Here is an 18,646-nt window from a genome sequence, read left to right as displayed (position 1 = left end):
ACAAGAGTCATGAAAGCAGCCAGGACACACCAGAATGCAAGGAAGACCAGGGCAATGCTCCTTCTCCGCAACCATGCCCTCTACACCAGCCACAGGGAAGGGCATAGAAGCCATTGCACCAACTCTACACCACTCAAATATTCTCTTACCAGGGCCAGCTATGCAAGTGTTAAGAGTTATTTTACCCCAGCAGAATGGCGCAAAGCAACACTACCGCAGCAGCGGTATGGCTCTTTAACATTTGTATTCTTTTTCCCCACAGCTATAATTCTCAAACTGAAATTGAATGATTTTAAGCACTCCACATGCAGGAATGCTCTGCAGGTATTGACTCACAACTGGTAAATAATTTTCAACTGACATTCTGATTGCTCACTATTAATACAAAAATTTCAATAACTATTCACTATACAAATCCCTGGACTCAGATTCTTTCAAAGCACGCCATTCACTTACACATGACCATCTCACGTTATTTCAACCAGCTAACAGAAACTAACAACTCAGTCATGTCTTAAAATAGCTTTCAGCAGGCACTTTAAGTTACAAATAGCAGGCCTAGCTCTGTGTTTTTTAAAGTTATATCAGCAAAATACAATACTGTGGTAGCTTTTTAGAGTTCACCATCTGCAAACTGATTTAAAAAAAGAAAGTGCATCTTTAAATCAATAAATAGACCTGAAAAGGGAAATATGACACCAAGGAGGAATGTATGTAATTAAAAAAAAAAAGTCTTGGTTGTAACACATTACAAACTGAGGGGAAATAATTTCAGAGTAGTTCAAGCACTGTAAGAACTAATGCTTTCACAGTTATATAATAATGAAAGCTCTGGACAATATAGCTCTGAGGGTCTTTAACCCAAGCAAGTCTCTCCACCATGACAATGTTGCAATCCATCAGAGAAGACTCCTCAGCCCCCTAAGAACCCACCAATGAACCCCCTTGGCAGACATAATCTTTGTATTGAGGGATAGTCGAATAAGACACTATGATGAGCAGAGTGATTTAAATCATGATTTAAATCACTAGTCAGGAAGACTTGATTTTGGTTTTCTACATAAAAGTTTTCTACATAAAAGTGCATTCTTATTGGTTGTTATAAGCTTAATACATATTCTTCACAACTCAGAGATAGATATAGGTTTCATTTTTAGAAGGTACACACTACACATTTTTAAATAGGGATTTATGCTGAAAACTCTTCAGATTAGTTTTACAGCTGTATCAGAAAATGAATGATTGTTTGGTTATTTCATTTACCAAAGATAATTGAAGCAGACATTTATGAAGTCATTGGGAGCTAAACTATCTCCAGTTCAACAGGTTAATCATTAATATTTGGAGGATTTTCTTGCCATGCTGTATTAGGAGGAGAACTTCACCAGACAGGCATTTAAATTGTTTTATTTAACTAAAACAACTACGTTAAGTATTCTGGATTTTTTTCTTCAACAGCAAACATATAATATTTTAACAAAACAAGCATATGTCCCTCACTTCTCACATTTTTCTCCAGACTTCTTTTCCTTGTCCAGATCTATTCCACCCCCAACAATCTTCTATTCATTGAACTTTTTGAAACTTTGCACTTTTAGAGAGAGGTAAGCGATTGATTGTGTACACAAATTTGCAGAGGGACAACAGAGTTGAGGTCTGTTATTTCTCACCTCTATATATTATTTATTTTAAAAAAATTTTGCTGTTAACAAGCATGTTACCTCTGGAGACACAAATCCACAGTTTGAGAACTGCAAAACTAAGAATCTCTGATGGTATCTTCTAGACTGAGCACTGAGTCCCATTGCGTACATAGAAAGATTAACCTAAATAATCTATACAGAAACCTGTGGAACCCCATAAAATTGGGTCCCTAATCCAGGAACTATTGGAACTCATTTACAAATCTTTTCATAAACATTACATGAATATATTGTCTCATAGTATAGAATTAGAATTTATAATCCCTATTCCATGATGAGATATCTTTGAGCTATAATCCTATCTTTAGATAGGTTTTTTCCCTCAAAAAGCATTTTATCAAAAAAATCCGATTTAAATAAAAAAAATCTGATTTAAATATTTTTTTTTATTTTTTTAAAAAAATCATTGATTTTTATCCACACTGATAATGAAAGACTGTTGCTAATTGCTGTCTTGTTCCATGATCTATGGTGTGTGAATGCCCCACAATCTGAAATGCACCAGACAAGTTCACTTCATTTTCTAGACACACAAAAAAATCTTTGTAATAAGGAAAATAGTACCATATAATGTGAGTTATACAATATGTTAAGAACACAGATACAGGGCAAAATTAGCCCTATTTGTATTATTAAACATTAATGTGATTGCAGTGCCCAGAGGAGGCCTCAAATCAGTATTAGGGCCCCAATGTGCTAAGTGCTGTAAAACTCATATTCCATGCAGAGAAGCACTTCAGGCTCTAAGGCCCCGATCCTACAAACATTTAGTCATCTGAGGAATTTCACGGAGAAAGCACTCAGTTGGATGAGATCCTTCCCTTTGGGCCGCATTCAGAGCTTGCTGATGGACAACTTCTCCTCTTTCACGAGACCCCTCACAAGGATCTATTCTACTGACCATCCTGCTGAATAACCATATGAACACACCTGCACTATATCCTAATCACTTCCCTTGCTGATAGCAAAGTCATCCAACTATCTGAGAGCCTGACTGAGATCAGCAAGTGTATGAAAGGTGGATGGCTGAAACTAAATCCGAGGAACACAAAGCTGATGTTGGTGGGAAGACAGGTAGGTAAAATAGAGAAATATAAAAATTCCCCCTTTCTGGGCCAGAAGCTACCCCCAAATAAAAGCCTCCCCTCTCTGAAGTGCTATAAGATTGAGTCAAGGCTTTTTATTAGAAATGGCTATACCTTTTCCTTCTTTTGTTTTCCCAGCGGTATTTTATTAATCTTTAAACATTATATACATATGTAACTGTAATTAATACAAACTCTATTACCAACAAGTTGGATATGTTTCTTATAACTTCTGAAAATTTTTAATTCTGCTCCCAGCAGTGATGCTTTAAAAAAATCTCAAGTAGAACTAAGATGGGGAAAGTTTCAGCAATAGCATCTCTACCCCTTCCCTTTATCCATGCCAGCTGGACCCTGTGGTCTAATGACATACTTCTCCCATACTCTGCATACCTGTAATTGAAAAGGAGGGATGAGGGTCTAAGTTCTGCCTAGGTTGCCCCAGCTCCCCAGGAGTCTTTTAGACACAACACAATATACCTTCCAACAACTGAGGCACGGTCATTTATAATTTCCCCTTGTTTATAGTCTTTCAAGCAGTTTTCAATCCATAGGACAGTATTAATATCCATGCCAACTTGAATGAATTTTTAAAAATGTCATGAGACAATATATCTTTTTTTTTTTTGTAATCCAAATATATTACATCGATTGCCTGCCCTTCATTCACTAGGTCTATCAGAAAAGAAATCAAGTTCTCCTTTCACAGTTTCTGTAACAGGACTTGAATTGTAAGATCATTTCCAAACTTCGTTGCTACATGAAGGCCACATCAAATAAAATAAGAAATATTGGTTTGGAAAGTTATAAGCCAGTGAAAACGGGAAGATCCAACAAAACACCTTCTCAACCATACTGATAATTAAAACAACTAATGAGTAAATGCTTCCTGGGAAAACTAAACAAATTGCAAAGTATGATGTGGATCAGGCATAATACAAAAAGGAAACAAAGTGATTTATCATCCAATGACTAATTATTATCCTTCTTTGTGAGGAAACCATTGTAACAAGTAATTACCCTGGAAAGACTGTTTCTACAAGCAGGACTATGGATTGATCCAAAGTAGGCAATTTCAACTTGTGTCGGGTGTGTTTCTTTGGGGATAGGTAGGGTGACCATACATCCCACTTTGACCAGGACAGTCCCTTTCTTTAATCTCTGTACTGGCTTCTTTTTTTTTTTTTTTTGGCAAAAGTGATGATCAGGTGGCAAGAGCAAATGGGACAAATGCCCACTTTTGCCCCAAAACTGCGGCACGCACCCTTAGCAGGATGCAAAGGAATATGAAGGAGGGGCAAGTGGTGATGCCAGCTCTGCAGGGGGGTGAAGCGGAAATCAGGCCTCCAGCGAACAGCAACACCAGCTACACTGGGGGTGGGGAGGGAGAGGCAGGGTTCAAGTGAGCAGCAACAGCCATGTGGGGAGAGTGGTGGGAGGGAGGCAGGGCTCTGAGCAATTCCATCCCCATGCAGGGGGCAATCTGGGCTCAGATGAGAGCCCTCTGTGGCAGGAGCGGGGGGCAGGACACAGGCCAGCCCATATGTTGGCGGGTGGTGAGGGGGACAGGGCATGGGTGAGCGGCTTGAGCCAGACCTACTCAGTGTCCCATTTTCCCTTTGGAAAATATGGTCACCCTAGGGATAGGTTATCAGGGGGTTGGATGGATTTAAGCAGGGCTCTGGGGGTTATCTGGGGGCTATGGGACAGAGAGGTTTGGGGGTCATGGCGAGGAGAATGGGGTGACTGTGGGAGGGGTTTATTTGGGGGTCTATGGCAGGAGGGGGTTGGGAATGCAGGGAATGGTGTGGCGATGTCAGCGGCCACAGCTGGCTGTCGCTATGTCTGGCTTCCTCCTGTGCAGCCTCTTCACCTCTCCTCCCTTTGACTCCCTTACATCAGCCCCAGCTCTTCTTGCAGAGACCAGAGATGTGGGACAGACTTGCCACCACCACACCATGGATGGAGCAGGCTCGATGGCCACACTGGGGATGAATTCTGCCTGCAGCACTATGCCAGGGCCCAACAGACTTGCCTCACCAATTGCTGCTGATCTCTGGGGACTCTTCCTGCTTCTCCTGCTATTGGGCAGCCAGACAGCTCAGTGCCAAGCAGGCCCTGGTGCCACCAAAGGCTCTGGGCTTTGTGCATGGGCAGTGGGGTGGTTCTGATTTGGGGGGACCGAGTTCCCTCTAGCCCTAGCTACCTGCTGCCTATGCATAGAGAGAGACAATCCCTACCCCAAAGACCTTACAATCTAATTCATCAGACAAAGAAGTCATCTGATTCATAATTTACAGATGGGGAACTGAGACTCAAAGAGATTAAGGATCTTATTCTGCACATTTAACCGTACAAACGAAGGGGCCTGAGTGACTTTAATGGGACTACTCACAATATATAATATTAAGCACATGAACAAGTCTTCAGGAATGAAGCCGGAACAACTTGCCCAACGCCACGCTCTCAGTCTGTAGCAGAGCTGCAAACTGAATCCAGGTTTCCTCAGTCCTAATACATGATCTTAAACACAAGACCGCCATTTTTCTTAAATACATACATTTACGCATGAAAATTCTAGTATGTAGAGGTGAAGAGACTGTGGTACAATGGCATTACTCAGGAGAGGGGGGGAAAAACAATAAATCATCCAAAATGAATACCAATCTAACCACTCTGTGGTTCCAGTACATACTATTATGGCCGTAGGAAGCCCCTCTGGAGTTTAAACATTTGCACATCAGACTTTAACTGTTGAAATAAAATGAGCATGTTTAGGTTTTTAATTATGTTTTTAATTAGCTTGTGGCTTTTAAAAAAAATTATGGCCAGTTTTGTTTTTCTGTTTTTATCATTAAAACTAGTATGCAGTAATCCCTTTATTATTTATTTTTTTCCATGTGTTTTGAGACCTTGGCTGCACACTGTTTTATATCCCTGAAAATATGTTCTCTTGTGTTTCTTTGGACTTTGTTTTTTCTCTTTATGGATGTACAGCTTCCCTATTGAATTTGTTAAAAGAAATAATGGAAATACAGTTTAAAGATCCCAAGAAACAATTTATCCAAGCTTCGACATTACCTTCCCCTGACACACACACAGCAGTGACCTCGTTATGAGCCAGATCCTCATGTGAGTAAAATGAGAAGAAGTCTTACTGATGTCTGTGAGACTAGCACAGCACCTACCACAATAAGATCCCGGCCTATGACTAGGGCTCCCAGGTGCTATGGTAATACAATTATTAAAATATTATTATTGATGATATCCAAATAAGGGGGGCAAGCAGGATTTGGCCTTGTACTTTTGTGGGGCAGAAAGGGGATGGGTACCAGGTAATGTTAAAAAGAAAATCACAAAAAGAAAACAAACAATTATTAAAATTAATAATTCAGAGAAAACAAATCATTAGAATTAATTGCTTCTCCTACAACTAATTCAGGAAAATAAATCAAGAGATAGAATTAATTATTATTGTTATTAATGACACTGCATCACATAAAAGTTACCAAGGATTCTTTCTCCATTAAGGAATGCCACACAATAAACAAATGAACTTGACTTTGAAATCAAATGTTTATTCAAGTATTCAAAAATGATAAAAGAAACCAAACAATGAAAATAAGAAGTATGCAAATGAGCTTCAGTAACTCCTCACTTAACGTTGTAGTTATGTTCCTGAAAAATGTGACTTGAAGTGAAACGATGTTAAGTGAATCCGATTTCCCCATAAGAATGAATGTAAATGGGGGGGGGTGGGCGGGCGTTAGGTTCCAGGGAAATTTTTTTTTTGCCATACAGTACAGTACAGTACGATAGTTCGGAAGTGCCCCTGCCTTACCCTACACAGGCACAGCCCACTGGCACTGGAGACAAAGAGGCAGGCAAGGAGGCTGAAGGTGCTGTAAGCTAGGAGAAGCACGTTGCTCAACAGCAGCAGCAGCTTCCCCTACTCTGCAAGCACCAGGGGTGGGGGGGCTCAACCCTCAGCCCGCCCACTCCCCGCCTTCCCCCACGCCCCCACCCTTAACCGCCTCTTCTTCCCCCAGCTTCTGCCCCTTTACTCTGCATGCCGCGTCCCGCTTCTCCCCCTCCTTCCCCTGCCTCCTGTCCGCAGCAATCAGCTGGCTTGCAGCGTTCAAGAGGGATGGGGGGAGGAGCGAGGATGCGGCATGTAGGTTCCCCATCCCCCCTCCCCTGCTCCCTGAACACCGCAAGCCAACTGATTGCCGCGGGCAGGAGACAGGGGAGGGAGGGGGGAGGCACACTGCGTTTTCCCTCCTCTCCCCTCCCTCCTGCCTGCGGCAATCAGCTGGCTTGCGAGGTTCAAGGTGCAGGGGGGTGCAGGGAGGAGTGAAGACTCAGTGCACAGCCTCCTCCCTCCCTCCCCTGCCTCCTGCCCATGGCAATCAGCTGGTTTGCAGAGTTCAGGAGGCAGCAGGACAGGGGGGAGCCTGCGCACCAAGTCCTCGCTTCTCCCCCCTCCCTCCTGAATGCCGCAAGCCAGCTGATTGCCGTGGGCAGGAGGCGGGGGGGGGGGAGGAGGGAGAAAGCGCTGATCCACAGGGTCTGCCAGCTGGCGGGAGGCACTGTGGGGGGGCATAGGGGAGCTGATGGGGGACTGCCAGTTGTGGACAAAGCAGACAGCCAAACGATGTTATAGTGAAGCACTGTACAACTTTAAATGGAGCGTGTTCTGTAATTGAGCAGGGACATAAGATCGAAATAACTTTAAGTGAGAGGACATTAAGTGGGGTGTTACTGTACTTCAAATAAAAAGAAAAATACTGACTGATACAATGTAGCAACTCAAAGCACCCTCTTAATTAAACTTGAAATTCTAAAATATAAAATAAAATTTAAACAAGGTTAGTTAACAATATTGAACAAACTAATAGTTTAAACTGAATATAAAATTCAAAAAAATATCAGCATCAACCACCATGGTATTTACTCGGTTATTTAAGATATTAACAGCATCAACAGTTTGTTTATCCTAATTAAGGTTAACTAGTAGCTGAGAATTTTTAACATAATTAAATGGTTAAATTGAAATAAATAGAATCAGATAATGAAGTATAATTTTAAATGAAGTAATCAAATTACAACAACTATAATTCAACTTGATAGCAAGACTTAATGAAAGAATAGTTTAGGACAAAACTTAATAGGACAATATAATTGAAAGTAGCCAATATAAAACAAAAGCTAGATAAATCATTACTATTTCTTTACTTCTGTCTTCAGAAAAAAAATATTCTGAGAGCTAAGTATGAGTCTCAGGCAAATTCACAGGCATACAACCATTACTGCTCAAAATTAATCAGTATTTAGATACACAGACCCTAGTTGAAATGGTTACAACACATAACAAAAGCTGGGGTACAAGAATCATCCAATGTGATTATTATACAACAGTGCAGAGCAGATAGGAATTAGCTTTGATTTGGTGGAGTTAGTACGCTAAAGGTTGGCAGTGACAAAAAGATCATAATACAGCTAGTACATAAGGTTGCAAGCTGAATTATGGGCAAGGTGAACAGTTTAGAAAAGTAGAGTTAGATGTAAGGGAGCTATTTTTGTCTTTCAGTTAATTTGGAGAAGGGACTTTTTAGATCAGGAGTGGGCAAACTATGGCCCGAGGCCAGATCCAGCGCTTCAGCTAGGGCACAGGGTCGGGGACCGCACCATGCCGCTCCTGGAAGCGGCTGCATGGCCCCGATCTGGTGCTCCAGCTGGAGCCCAGAGTGAGTGGGCTGCTCCACACGGCTCCCGGAAGCCACAGCACGGCTCCCCTCTGGCTCCTACGCACTCCAATGGCCCTGCTCCAATGGCCCCCTGCAGCGCTCCAATGGGAGCTGCAGGGGCAGCACCTGTGGACGGGGCAGCATGCGGAGCTGCCTGGCCATGCCTCTGCATAGGAGCTGGAGAAGGGACATGCCACTGCTTCTGGGAGCTGCTTGAGGTAAGCGCCACTTGGACACAGCACTCCTGAGCCTCTCCCCATGCCCCAATCCCCTGCCCCAGCCCTTATCCCCCTCCCACCCTCCAAACCCCTTGATCCCAGCCTGGAGCACCCTCTTGCACCCCAAACCCCTCATCTGCAGCCCCACCCCGGAGCCTGCATCCCTAGCAGGCAGCCTACCCCTTACCACACCCCAGCCCCCCTGCCCCAGCCCTGATCCCTCTCCCACCCTCCAAACCCCTTAGTCCCAGTCCAGAGCACTCTCCTACACCCTAAACTCCTCATCTCCAGCCCGACCCCAGAGCCTGCATTCCCCCAGCCAGAGCCCTCACCACCACCCCTGCACCCCAACCCCAATCTTGTGAGCTTTCATGGCCCGCCATACAATTTCTATTCCCAGATGTGGCCCTTGGTCCAAAAAGTTTGCCCACCCCTGTATTAGATACAGATGGTCACAGACAAAGCACACATACATATATTGTATAAACACTATCAAGAAAAGTAGGATATGCAGAAAAGTAATGAAAGGAGCACAATACTTAGTAATTGGAATAAACACAGGCAAACCGGTAGCAGTTACCATCCACACAGAAAAATGGAAATAAGGCTAGTTTGAAGTGTAAAGAATTAAAACAAGGGTGTCCAAACTTACTGACCCTCCGAGCCGCACAAGATAATCTGCAGAAGTTTGAGAGCCACAGGGCATGCCTGCCAGGGCTTGGGGCTTCTGCCCCGTGGGGCATGCCTGCTGGGGCTTCAGTCCCACTCCTGCTGAAGCCCCAAGCCTCGGCACACCTGCCTCAAGCCCCAGCATCCCCCCACAGGGCTAAAGCCCTGAGACTCCCTTCATCACAGGGCAGAAGCCCCTACCCCCTACCACTCTGGCACAGGACGGAAGCTCCCCCCAAATCTGGTAGATGGAGAATGGGGGCGGGGACGGGGAGGGCTCCATAAGCCGCATGTTAACTGTAAAAGAGCTACATGCAGCACATGAGCATGCCTGCATTAAAGCATTAGGCAACTATGGACTGGGCTACACTTCCACTTAAATCAATGTAACCTGTGTTGCTCAGGGGTACGAACAGGATACCCTGAGCAACGTAAGTTACATAGAATCATAGAATCATAGAATATCAGGGTTGGAAGGGACCCCAGAAGGTCATCTAGTCCAACCCCCTGCTCAAAGCAGGACCAATTCCCAGTTAAATCATCCCAACCAGGGCTTTGTCAAGCCTGACCTTAAAAACCTCTAAGGAAGGAGATTCTACCACCTCCCTAGGTAACGCATTCCAGTGTTTCACCACCCTCTTAGTGAAAAAGTTTTTCCTAATATCCAATCTAAACCTTCCCCACTGCAACTTGAGACCATTACTCCTCATTCTGTCATCTGCTACCATTGAGAACAGTCTAGAGCCATCCTCTTTGGAACCCCCTTTCAGGTAGTTGAAAGCAGCTATCAAATCCCCCCTCATTCTTCTCTTCTGCAGGCTAAACAATCCCAGCTCCCTCAGCCTCTCCTCATAACTCATAACACATCAACGTAAGCACTGCCCACACTAACGCTATGTCATCAGGAGACACTTTCCTGCTGACATAGCTTCCGTCTCTCACAGAGATGGAATATTTATGCCAATGGGAGAACGTTTTCCTGTCTGCATAGCATGTCTTCACCAGATGTGCTGCAGCTGTGCCAATGTAGTGCTCTAGTGTAGACTTGCCCTCTGTAGTTAGAAAAATATGATAATTAAAGTTAACATAAAAGTATTCTAAAACTTATATCACACACCCCAAAAACTATTGAAGTGAGATTCTGAAGTTAAAAAGATAACTTTTCTCACTCACCCATATTACAAGTGGGCAAGATCTAGAGATGCTTCTCTCATGGCAGGTAATTCACACATGCAAAAACAGCATAGCTACAGAGGATAAGTGCGTAAGATACAGGGCAGAGCAAAACCATAATTTAATGAAGTTACTAGTTCTCAATAGTACTTAAAGTTAGGAATCTCGTTGAAGCAAATCAAAACAAAAATTAACCAATGATTTTTCCCAATCTGAACACAACAAGAAGTACAAATTAGATTGCGTTATGTATTTATCAAACCAAAGATTTTAAGGGTAGCTCTTTTAAGCAGTAAGCCAGATAATTTAGTAAATCAAGGGAAGGGAGTTTAGCATGATACACAAGATGTAAACAATAACTCTGACAGATACAAGTGAAAACCTGTAGTTTAAATCAGTATCAAGTCAGTTTAAGTTACAATGTTGTCAGATTCAAATGCTATAAAAAACTTAGTCCAGTTACATTTTTAGGAGAATTTTTCCCAATTTAAAACAATTTTAAGGTTCTATTTCTTTCCTACTTCTAGTATAATTTTTCTTGGTCTCTATTTGGGATCAGGATATCTTTACAGTATCTATGGAATATATTAAGTTTATTAATTTAAAGATTCAGAAGAACGGTCTGAATTTAGGAACAAGAATCTGAACTACAAGCGAACGCAGAATTCTAGAAAGGCAGTATTTATACTTTCCCAGGCCAAATTCTGCTTTCCTTCAAAACACAAAAATTTCCCATGGAATCATATCAGTAAGTATTGACTTAAATCTTCCTATGCCTTCGATCAAAGTGGGAGCTACTTTGACAAGAAGTAGTTGACAAGAACGTCTGAGGAACAGTGGGGGGTGGGGGGGAATAAACATGTACATTCATCAAACTGGACAGTCTCTACGTAAAAGAATAAATGGACACAAATCAGACGTCAAGAATTATAACATTCAAAATCCAGTCGGAGAACACTTCAATCTCTCTGGTCACTTGATTACAGACCTAAAAGTGGCAATCCTTCAACAAAAAACCTTCAAAAACAGACTCCAACAAGAGACTGCTGAATTGGAATTAATTTGCAAACTGGATACAATTAACTTAGGCTTGAATAGAGACTGGAAATGGATGAGTCATTACACAAAGTAAAACTATTTCCCCATGTTTATTTCCCACCCCCACCCCCACCCCCCACTGTTCCTCAGACGTTCTTGTCAAGTGCTGGAAATGGCCCACCTTCATTATCACTAGGAAAGGTTTTCTCTCCTCCCCCCCCGCCAACCCCCTGCTCTCCTGCTGGTAATAGCTCACCTTAAGTGATCACTCTCATTAAAGTGTGTATGGTAACACCCCTTGTTTCATGTTCTCTATGTATATAAATCTCCCCACTGTATTTTCCACTGAATGCATCCGATGAAGTGAGCTGTTGCTCATGAAAGCTTATGCTCAAATAAATTTGTTAGTCTCTAAGGTGTCACAAGTACTCCTTTTCTTTTTGCAAATACAGACTAACACAGCTACTACTCTGAAAACTATTTTATTGTATCATTACCTTATAACTGTCAAGTAAAAGAATATCACAATTGCATATTCAGGGTCCAAAATCAGACCCTTTGGACACCACACTTCTGATAACGTTCCTTCTATGGAAGTGTATACACAGAAAGATTGACACATATACTAAATAGTCAAGAGAACTCTAAGCAGGAAACATTCAGTATTATTTATGTTGAACTGCCTAAATAAATAAAAATCAAATGGGATAATGTGCAGATGGAACCAAAATTCTGTCCACTCCCTATATTTTTTCACCCAACTGCTCAAACAAGGGATCCAGAATCTCTACAGTACCCCCATACACACACACTGGACAGGAAGGAATTGTACACTGGCCCAGGGAAGTTCTCTGTAAGAACATCACATAAATTTTAGAAATGCATGGATAATGCTGAACAAAGTGTATATTTTGTACTTTAGGGAGACAGCTTTACTCCTTATACTGAGAGGAAAATGTCAGTCATTCTTAATAATTCTTCCTGGCATCCTTTACTGTGGACATGAGAAAAAATGCATCATTTGTTTAGAAAATCAAGGTAGCCATAAAAAAGGTCTACTCAGGTTATCATAAATGTAAGCAGTGGGATGATTTTCAAATTAGTACTCAGTAAACGCTTCACATGACTCTCACTGCAGGTATGATTAGTGATGGCAATCACATAACAAATTTGGAGCTGAATTCTGCTCTGTTACAGAAGTGCCTCTCCCACAGACTTCAATTGTCGTTTCACCTGTGTAACTAAAAGCAGAATTTACTATTAATAATTATTTGTGTTATCATAGTACCTAGAGGCTCCAGTCAGGACCTGGGTCCAATTTGCTTGACAAACAGTCCCTGTATCTACTAATAAAAAAGTGATATTATGAACAACATTTGAAACACTTTTCCAAATTTATTTAATTAATCCTTAGGGTAGTTCGTTGAGGGAGGTAAGTAGTATCCTCATCTATAAAATGTTAATATTAATGCAGAGGGGTCTGTTAGCCAATACATATATGTTAGGCGTAGTATTACATTATTAATATGATATTCATTGTATGCGTGTGCATTGGGAGGTTATATTAACTGAAAGTTTTATGCTCTTCCCACAATTCTGCTTACCCATGTCAAGTATCCCCTGACACTTTCATAAAACTGTAGCATTAGTACACAGGAATCCTGTCAAGGACAAGAAACATGAATGGTGTGTCCTAGCACAGGTTGGGACGCGATTTCTAAAACAAAAAATAAAGAAGGCACACCATGGTACCTAAAAATAAGTTTAAAAGCTGATTGATGAATTTTAGTCCCAGGTGACAGTGCTTTTTAACTTGCAAAACAGCTATGGTATAAATAGAGGTAGTTTTGTGGGTGTTTCTTTGAAGCACACCTACCGTAGAAAGTCAACATGCTGCGAGACAAGAATTGCTTCCCAAAAAATGAGGTATGTATGTCTCATTTTTGTACTGTACTGTTTTGCCTTTAGCCAATAAATTGGCTTGCTTGGTTATTTGGTCTCTTGAACACTGCTAATAGCAAACCACAAGTGTAGTGAAATGATTGACACTACATTTTAATCAAAAGGTCATATAACTTGCCCAAGACCACTCAGGAAATCAGTTTGAGAGTTGAGATTAGAACTCAGGGCTTCCTGATTCCCAGTCCTCTGCTTAAAGCTCTCAATCACAAATCATTCTCAAGTAACAACTGTAAATAATATTTATAATTCTAAACCACTGAACTGCCAAAATTTAAAATAAAGCACCAGATGTCAACCTGTCTCTCTGACACCTCCTTGCAGATGTCTATCTGAAGCTCAATATTGCTAACACACAGGTTTTAATCTTACCCCTCAAGCCCTCTCTGCTACCTTCTTTAGTTGATCACTGTGGACATTACCACCATCCTGCCTGTCATGCAAGTATATAAAGTGACCCTTGTCATGTTCAACTCACACCTACCTCTCTCTTGGTACTAAAACATACAGGTTACATCTAAATCTTGCAGATTATTTCTGTATAATATCTTTAAGATATGGCCCTTTCTGTTCATCCACACATTTAAAATTCTTTTCCAGGCTCTCATAATCTTACATCTCGACTACTACAACATTCTTCTCTGATCATGACAAATGCACTCTTGCCCCACTCAGATCCATTCAGAATGCTGCTACAAAGATCATTTTCTTAGCCCTTCATTTTCACCATCACCCCCTCTTTGCATTCCTCCATTGGCTCCACTTTCTCTATCGCATAAAACAAATTAAATTGTCTTCATTTTCATGGCTCTCCATGGCCTATCCCCACCGTAGACATCATCTGTCACTCACTATCAATGTCAGCTCCTGCCTCCGGTTGGCCCATGATGCCAGTCTCCATCACCCACTTATTAAATTATCAAACAAGCACCTTTGTGCTTTCTCTCATGTTTCCCTTCATTCTTGGGATATGTTCCCTGTAAACATCTGCAGTGCTCTCACTATCCTCCTTCAAAATCCTCCTTAAACTCTCCTTTTCCATGATGTCTACAAAAAGCTTGATAAGAGTCAAGCCATTGGTGTACTGACAACACACTATCATATTGACCAAATTGCCTCATTGTTTCCTTGTATTCCTGTCCATCTATAGCCAACTGTTGTCATTTGCTTTATACTTCAATGTAAGTTCTTTGGGACAGAGACAGTCTTTTTCTGTGTTTATACAATGCCTACCACACTGGGGTCCTGATCCAGGATAAGGACTCCAAGGCATTAGGAAAGTATAAACAATAATAAATAGATGCTAGTCTCATTCGTGGCATGGATGGCTGCATTGCTTGTGCACTCTGAGAAAGGGAATCTACTAATTGTCAGAGCCTAGAGATGGAACCACGCATCTGAATTCAGAGTCTGCCACCCAACTGATAATTTTGTAAGCATAAATATTCAGTTCAATTTAATAATTTATTCAGAAATCTTCTGAGTAAGCATGGGTATATTTTCAAAACAGTACAAGATAGGTACCCGACTGATCTCCACTTAGCTTGTTCGTTAGCTTCTGACGAGACATGTTTCAATACAATACTCAACATAAAATAATTGGTGAGGTCTAAATAATACATGGTACACTCTTTCAATTCTAAGCTCAAAAAATAAATCAGAAAAAGCAGAAGAATTCAATAAATATTTCTGTTCTATATTTGGAAAAAAGCCAAATGATGTATTCATATCATATGATGGTGATGAAATAATTTACATTCCAACATTAACACAGGATGATGTTAAAACATCAGCTACTAAAGTTAAGAATTTTTAAATCAGTGGGTCCAAAAAACTTATACCCAAGAATTTTAAAAAAGGTGCTCAAGGAGCTCTCTGGACTGTTAGTACTGATATTCAATAAGTCTTGGAACACTGGGGAAGTTCCACAAGACTGAAAGAAAGTTAACATCGTGCCAATATTTTAAAACAGCAAATCTGATGACCCAGATAATTACAGGACTGTCAGTCTAGTATCAATCCTGGGCAAAATAACAGAACAGCTGATATGGAATTCAGTTAATAAAGAATTAAAAGGAAGATAATATCATTAATGCCAATAAACATGGGTTTATGGAAACTAGATCCTGTCAAACTATTGATCTCTTTTTGGGGGACAGGGGTGGAGAAAGTGTAGTTGATAAAGATATTTTTAGACTTTTGTAAGGCATTTGGCTTGTACCACATGACATCTTGAAACAAGAATGATACAAAAATTAATATGTAACACATTAATGCATTTAAAACTGGCTAATATATAGGTCTCAAAAACTGTTAACAGGGAAGTGTTGAAAGTGTTAGGATCAGCTTAGAATGTGTTTTGCTTTTATTTCATTTGACTAAATCTGACTTCTTGTGCTTTGACTTATAATCACTTAAAATCTATCTTTGTAGTTAATAATTTTGTTTGTTTATTCTACCTGAAGCAGTGCGTTTGGTTTGAAGCATGTCAGAAACTCCCCTTGGGATAACAAGCCTGGTACATATCAATTTCTTTCTTAAGTTGACGAACTCATATAAGCATCCAGCGGGCATAACTGGGCACTGCAAGATGGAGGTTTCTAGGGTTGTTTCTGGGACCGAAGATATTGGTTAGTATCATTCGGTTGCACAATCCAAGGAGCAGCTTACATGCAGGAGTCTGTGCATGAACCGCCCAGGAGTGGGGGTTCTCACAGCACAGCAGGGTAAGGCTGGCTCCCAGAGTCAAGGATTGGAGTGACCTAGCAGATCACCGGTTCAGATAACACCAGAGTGGAACATCACAGGATGATTGCCACGACGGTAGTGTGGGAAGAACACTGCTATAGTGCCACTGCCAAGAAGGATGGTGTAGGTAGAATGGGGGATGGAAATGCAGAAATGTTACTTTAGAACAAAAAACAAGGCTTCAAAGAACAGGGTATACAGTAAGGGTTGGGCTAAAGCAATATTGTTTCAGAATAGTTTAAAGACAGAATAAATAAATCTACAACAATAGAAATAGTAATATTGAATATGCTACAGTGCAATTTTCAGACTCAGAACCTTTGTTAAAACCAACTTTTTCAGATTTAACAAAGATTCTAGTTCTCACTGAAGACTAATTGCATGCTCATTCCAAACCATATTTGCTGTAATCCACATTTAAAAAGTACGGTTCCTGTTTTTTGTTTTGTTTTAATTCTCTCTCTTCAGTGAAGCATGGTTTTGATGCCAAGAGAAAATGTGTACCTAAGAATTGGATTCAATGTATTGTTTTTCCATTTCCAGATAACATAAATATGATGGAAATTTTGATCAGATTTTCCTTTTCTACCCCCCAAAATAATAATAAAAAAATCCTTTGGAATGAGAGCAAGCAAGAAATATTTAAGCCCCAAAAAGAGAATAATGTGGAAGACAATGTGAAAACAAGGGGCTATATAACAGAAACTATTTTGCAACCTGAACTGCAGTAGTTTCTACTGAACAACAGCTAGAGTACGAGTCATGTCAATTAAAAATCCAGATGTGTACTTCAATTTTTATGAGAACTGTTCATAATCAAGTTCCTTATTGGATTGTAACTGAATTTGACACCTACAATAAATAGGAAATGAAAAGTCATTTTCTAGCCCTGCACCTCCATTCTGTAAGCCTAATACAGCAGGGACACAAAAAATTTCAGCAACCTTCCAAAATCCCTAATATGTGGAGGTGAGAAAGCCTCCAAAGAATTTTCAGAAAGATTTTCCAAACATGGCACTGGCCACCATATTTCATACATATGAAAAGGCTTCCAAATCTTACTACATCAAGCCCAACAATCTTTGTTTTCATTATATGTACTCAAAACAATTAGAAGAAGCTTTTTTATACTGCTAATAGGATGAACAGTGAAAAGGAGAATATTAAATGAAATTGTTTTGGAGAAACAAGTATTCCAGAATTCTGGGAAACCTCAGGCTCTCTCTGTGCATATTTTGTTAATTAACAAATTTGAGGCTACATTCTCCACTAAGATTGCTTTGGCAGTGTAAGACAGCCTTACCCAGCTTCTTGTGAATTCCCTGGCATGGAGGAAATTTCTAGGTAGGTTAGGGCTGGAACAGACACAGATTCCTCCAGCAGCAATGGTTCTTTGGTGGCCAAAAGTAGCAGACATTTGATAATGCAATCCTTGGGACTAAAGACTACACATCCCCCATCATCCAAAACACATATAATATTATTATTTATAACAAGAACACTGTAATATGAAAAGAAGTTCAAGTACTTGCAGATTTATTAATTGGAGGGGATACGAGCATGCTTGCGCACCTACACCTGAAATTTGCGATGAAAGGTCAGTGACTCTGTGGTGCTCTCCCTAAGTCACTTTTCTCTCATTCTCTGTTCATTTGTGTCCATGTTTCACAGTACTTGTCTGTATCTGTAAGATAAAGCTTTATAAAAAGGCAGAATGAGACAATCATACCACCATTAAATCATGGAGCCATGCTATTGACTGCATAAATAAGGCTGTGAGCCAATTTCCATTATAAAAGCCCAGATACTTATCTTTACACACATCCCTCGGGGGGAGGGATAGCTCAGTGGTTTGAGCATTGGCCTGCTAAACCCAGGGTTGTGAGTTCAATCCTTGAGGGGGCCATTTAGGGATCTGGGGCAAACACTGGGGACTGGTCCTGCTTTGAGCAGGGGGTTGGACTAGATGACCTCCTGAGGTCCCTTCCAACTCTGATATTCTATGATTCTTGAAGAGTAAGCTATCCTAATTATTTTTTTAAGGGAAAAATTTTTTTTCTTGAAATTTGTCATTTATGATTTCTGGTTAAAAAAAAAAGGTTTTTTCTTTTCTTTTTAAAGAGTGTGAGGTTCATTGCACTGATTGTCCTTGAGATATGGGTCTTAGAAAAACTGTTTTGTTTCTGATTTTTTCAAAAGTTTTCTTTGCTGTTTCAGTGCCCTCTCTCCCTCTGACCCCAACTTTCAGAACTGCAAAACTGACTGTCTAATATTTAAGTGTGACTTATGAAGAATTAGTGAATAGG

General features: G+C 40.7%; 1 protein-coding gene across 4 annotated transcripts in view; it reads right to left on the bottom strand.

Moving 5' to 3' along the window:
* The window catches only part of DGKB (diacylglycerol kinase beta), a 510,469-nt gene that overhangs the window by 399,342 nt on the left and 92,481 nt on the right, over window positions 1–18,646 (bottom strand). The window lies entirely within an intron of this gene.

Source organism: Lepidochelys kempii, chromosome 2, assembly GCF_965140265.1.
Source record: "Lepidochelys kempii isolate rLepKem1 chromosome 2, rLepKem1.hap2, whole genome shotgun sequence".
Lineage (NCBI taxonomy): Eukaryota > Metazoa > Chordata > Testudines > Cheloniidae > Lepidochelys > Lepidochelys kempii.
Note: the sequence above shows the minus strand (reverse complement) of the source record. Positions and strands in the feature narration are given on the sequence as shown.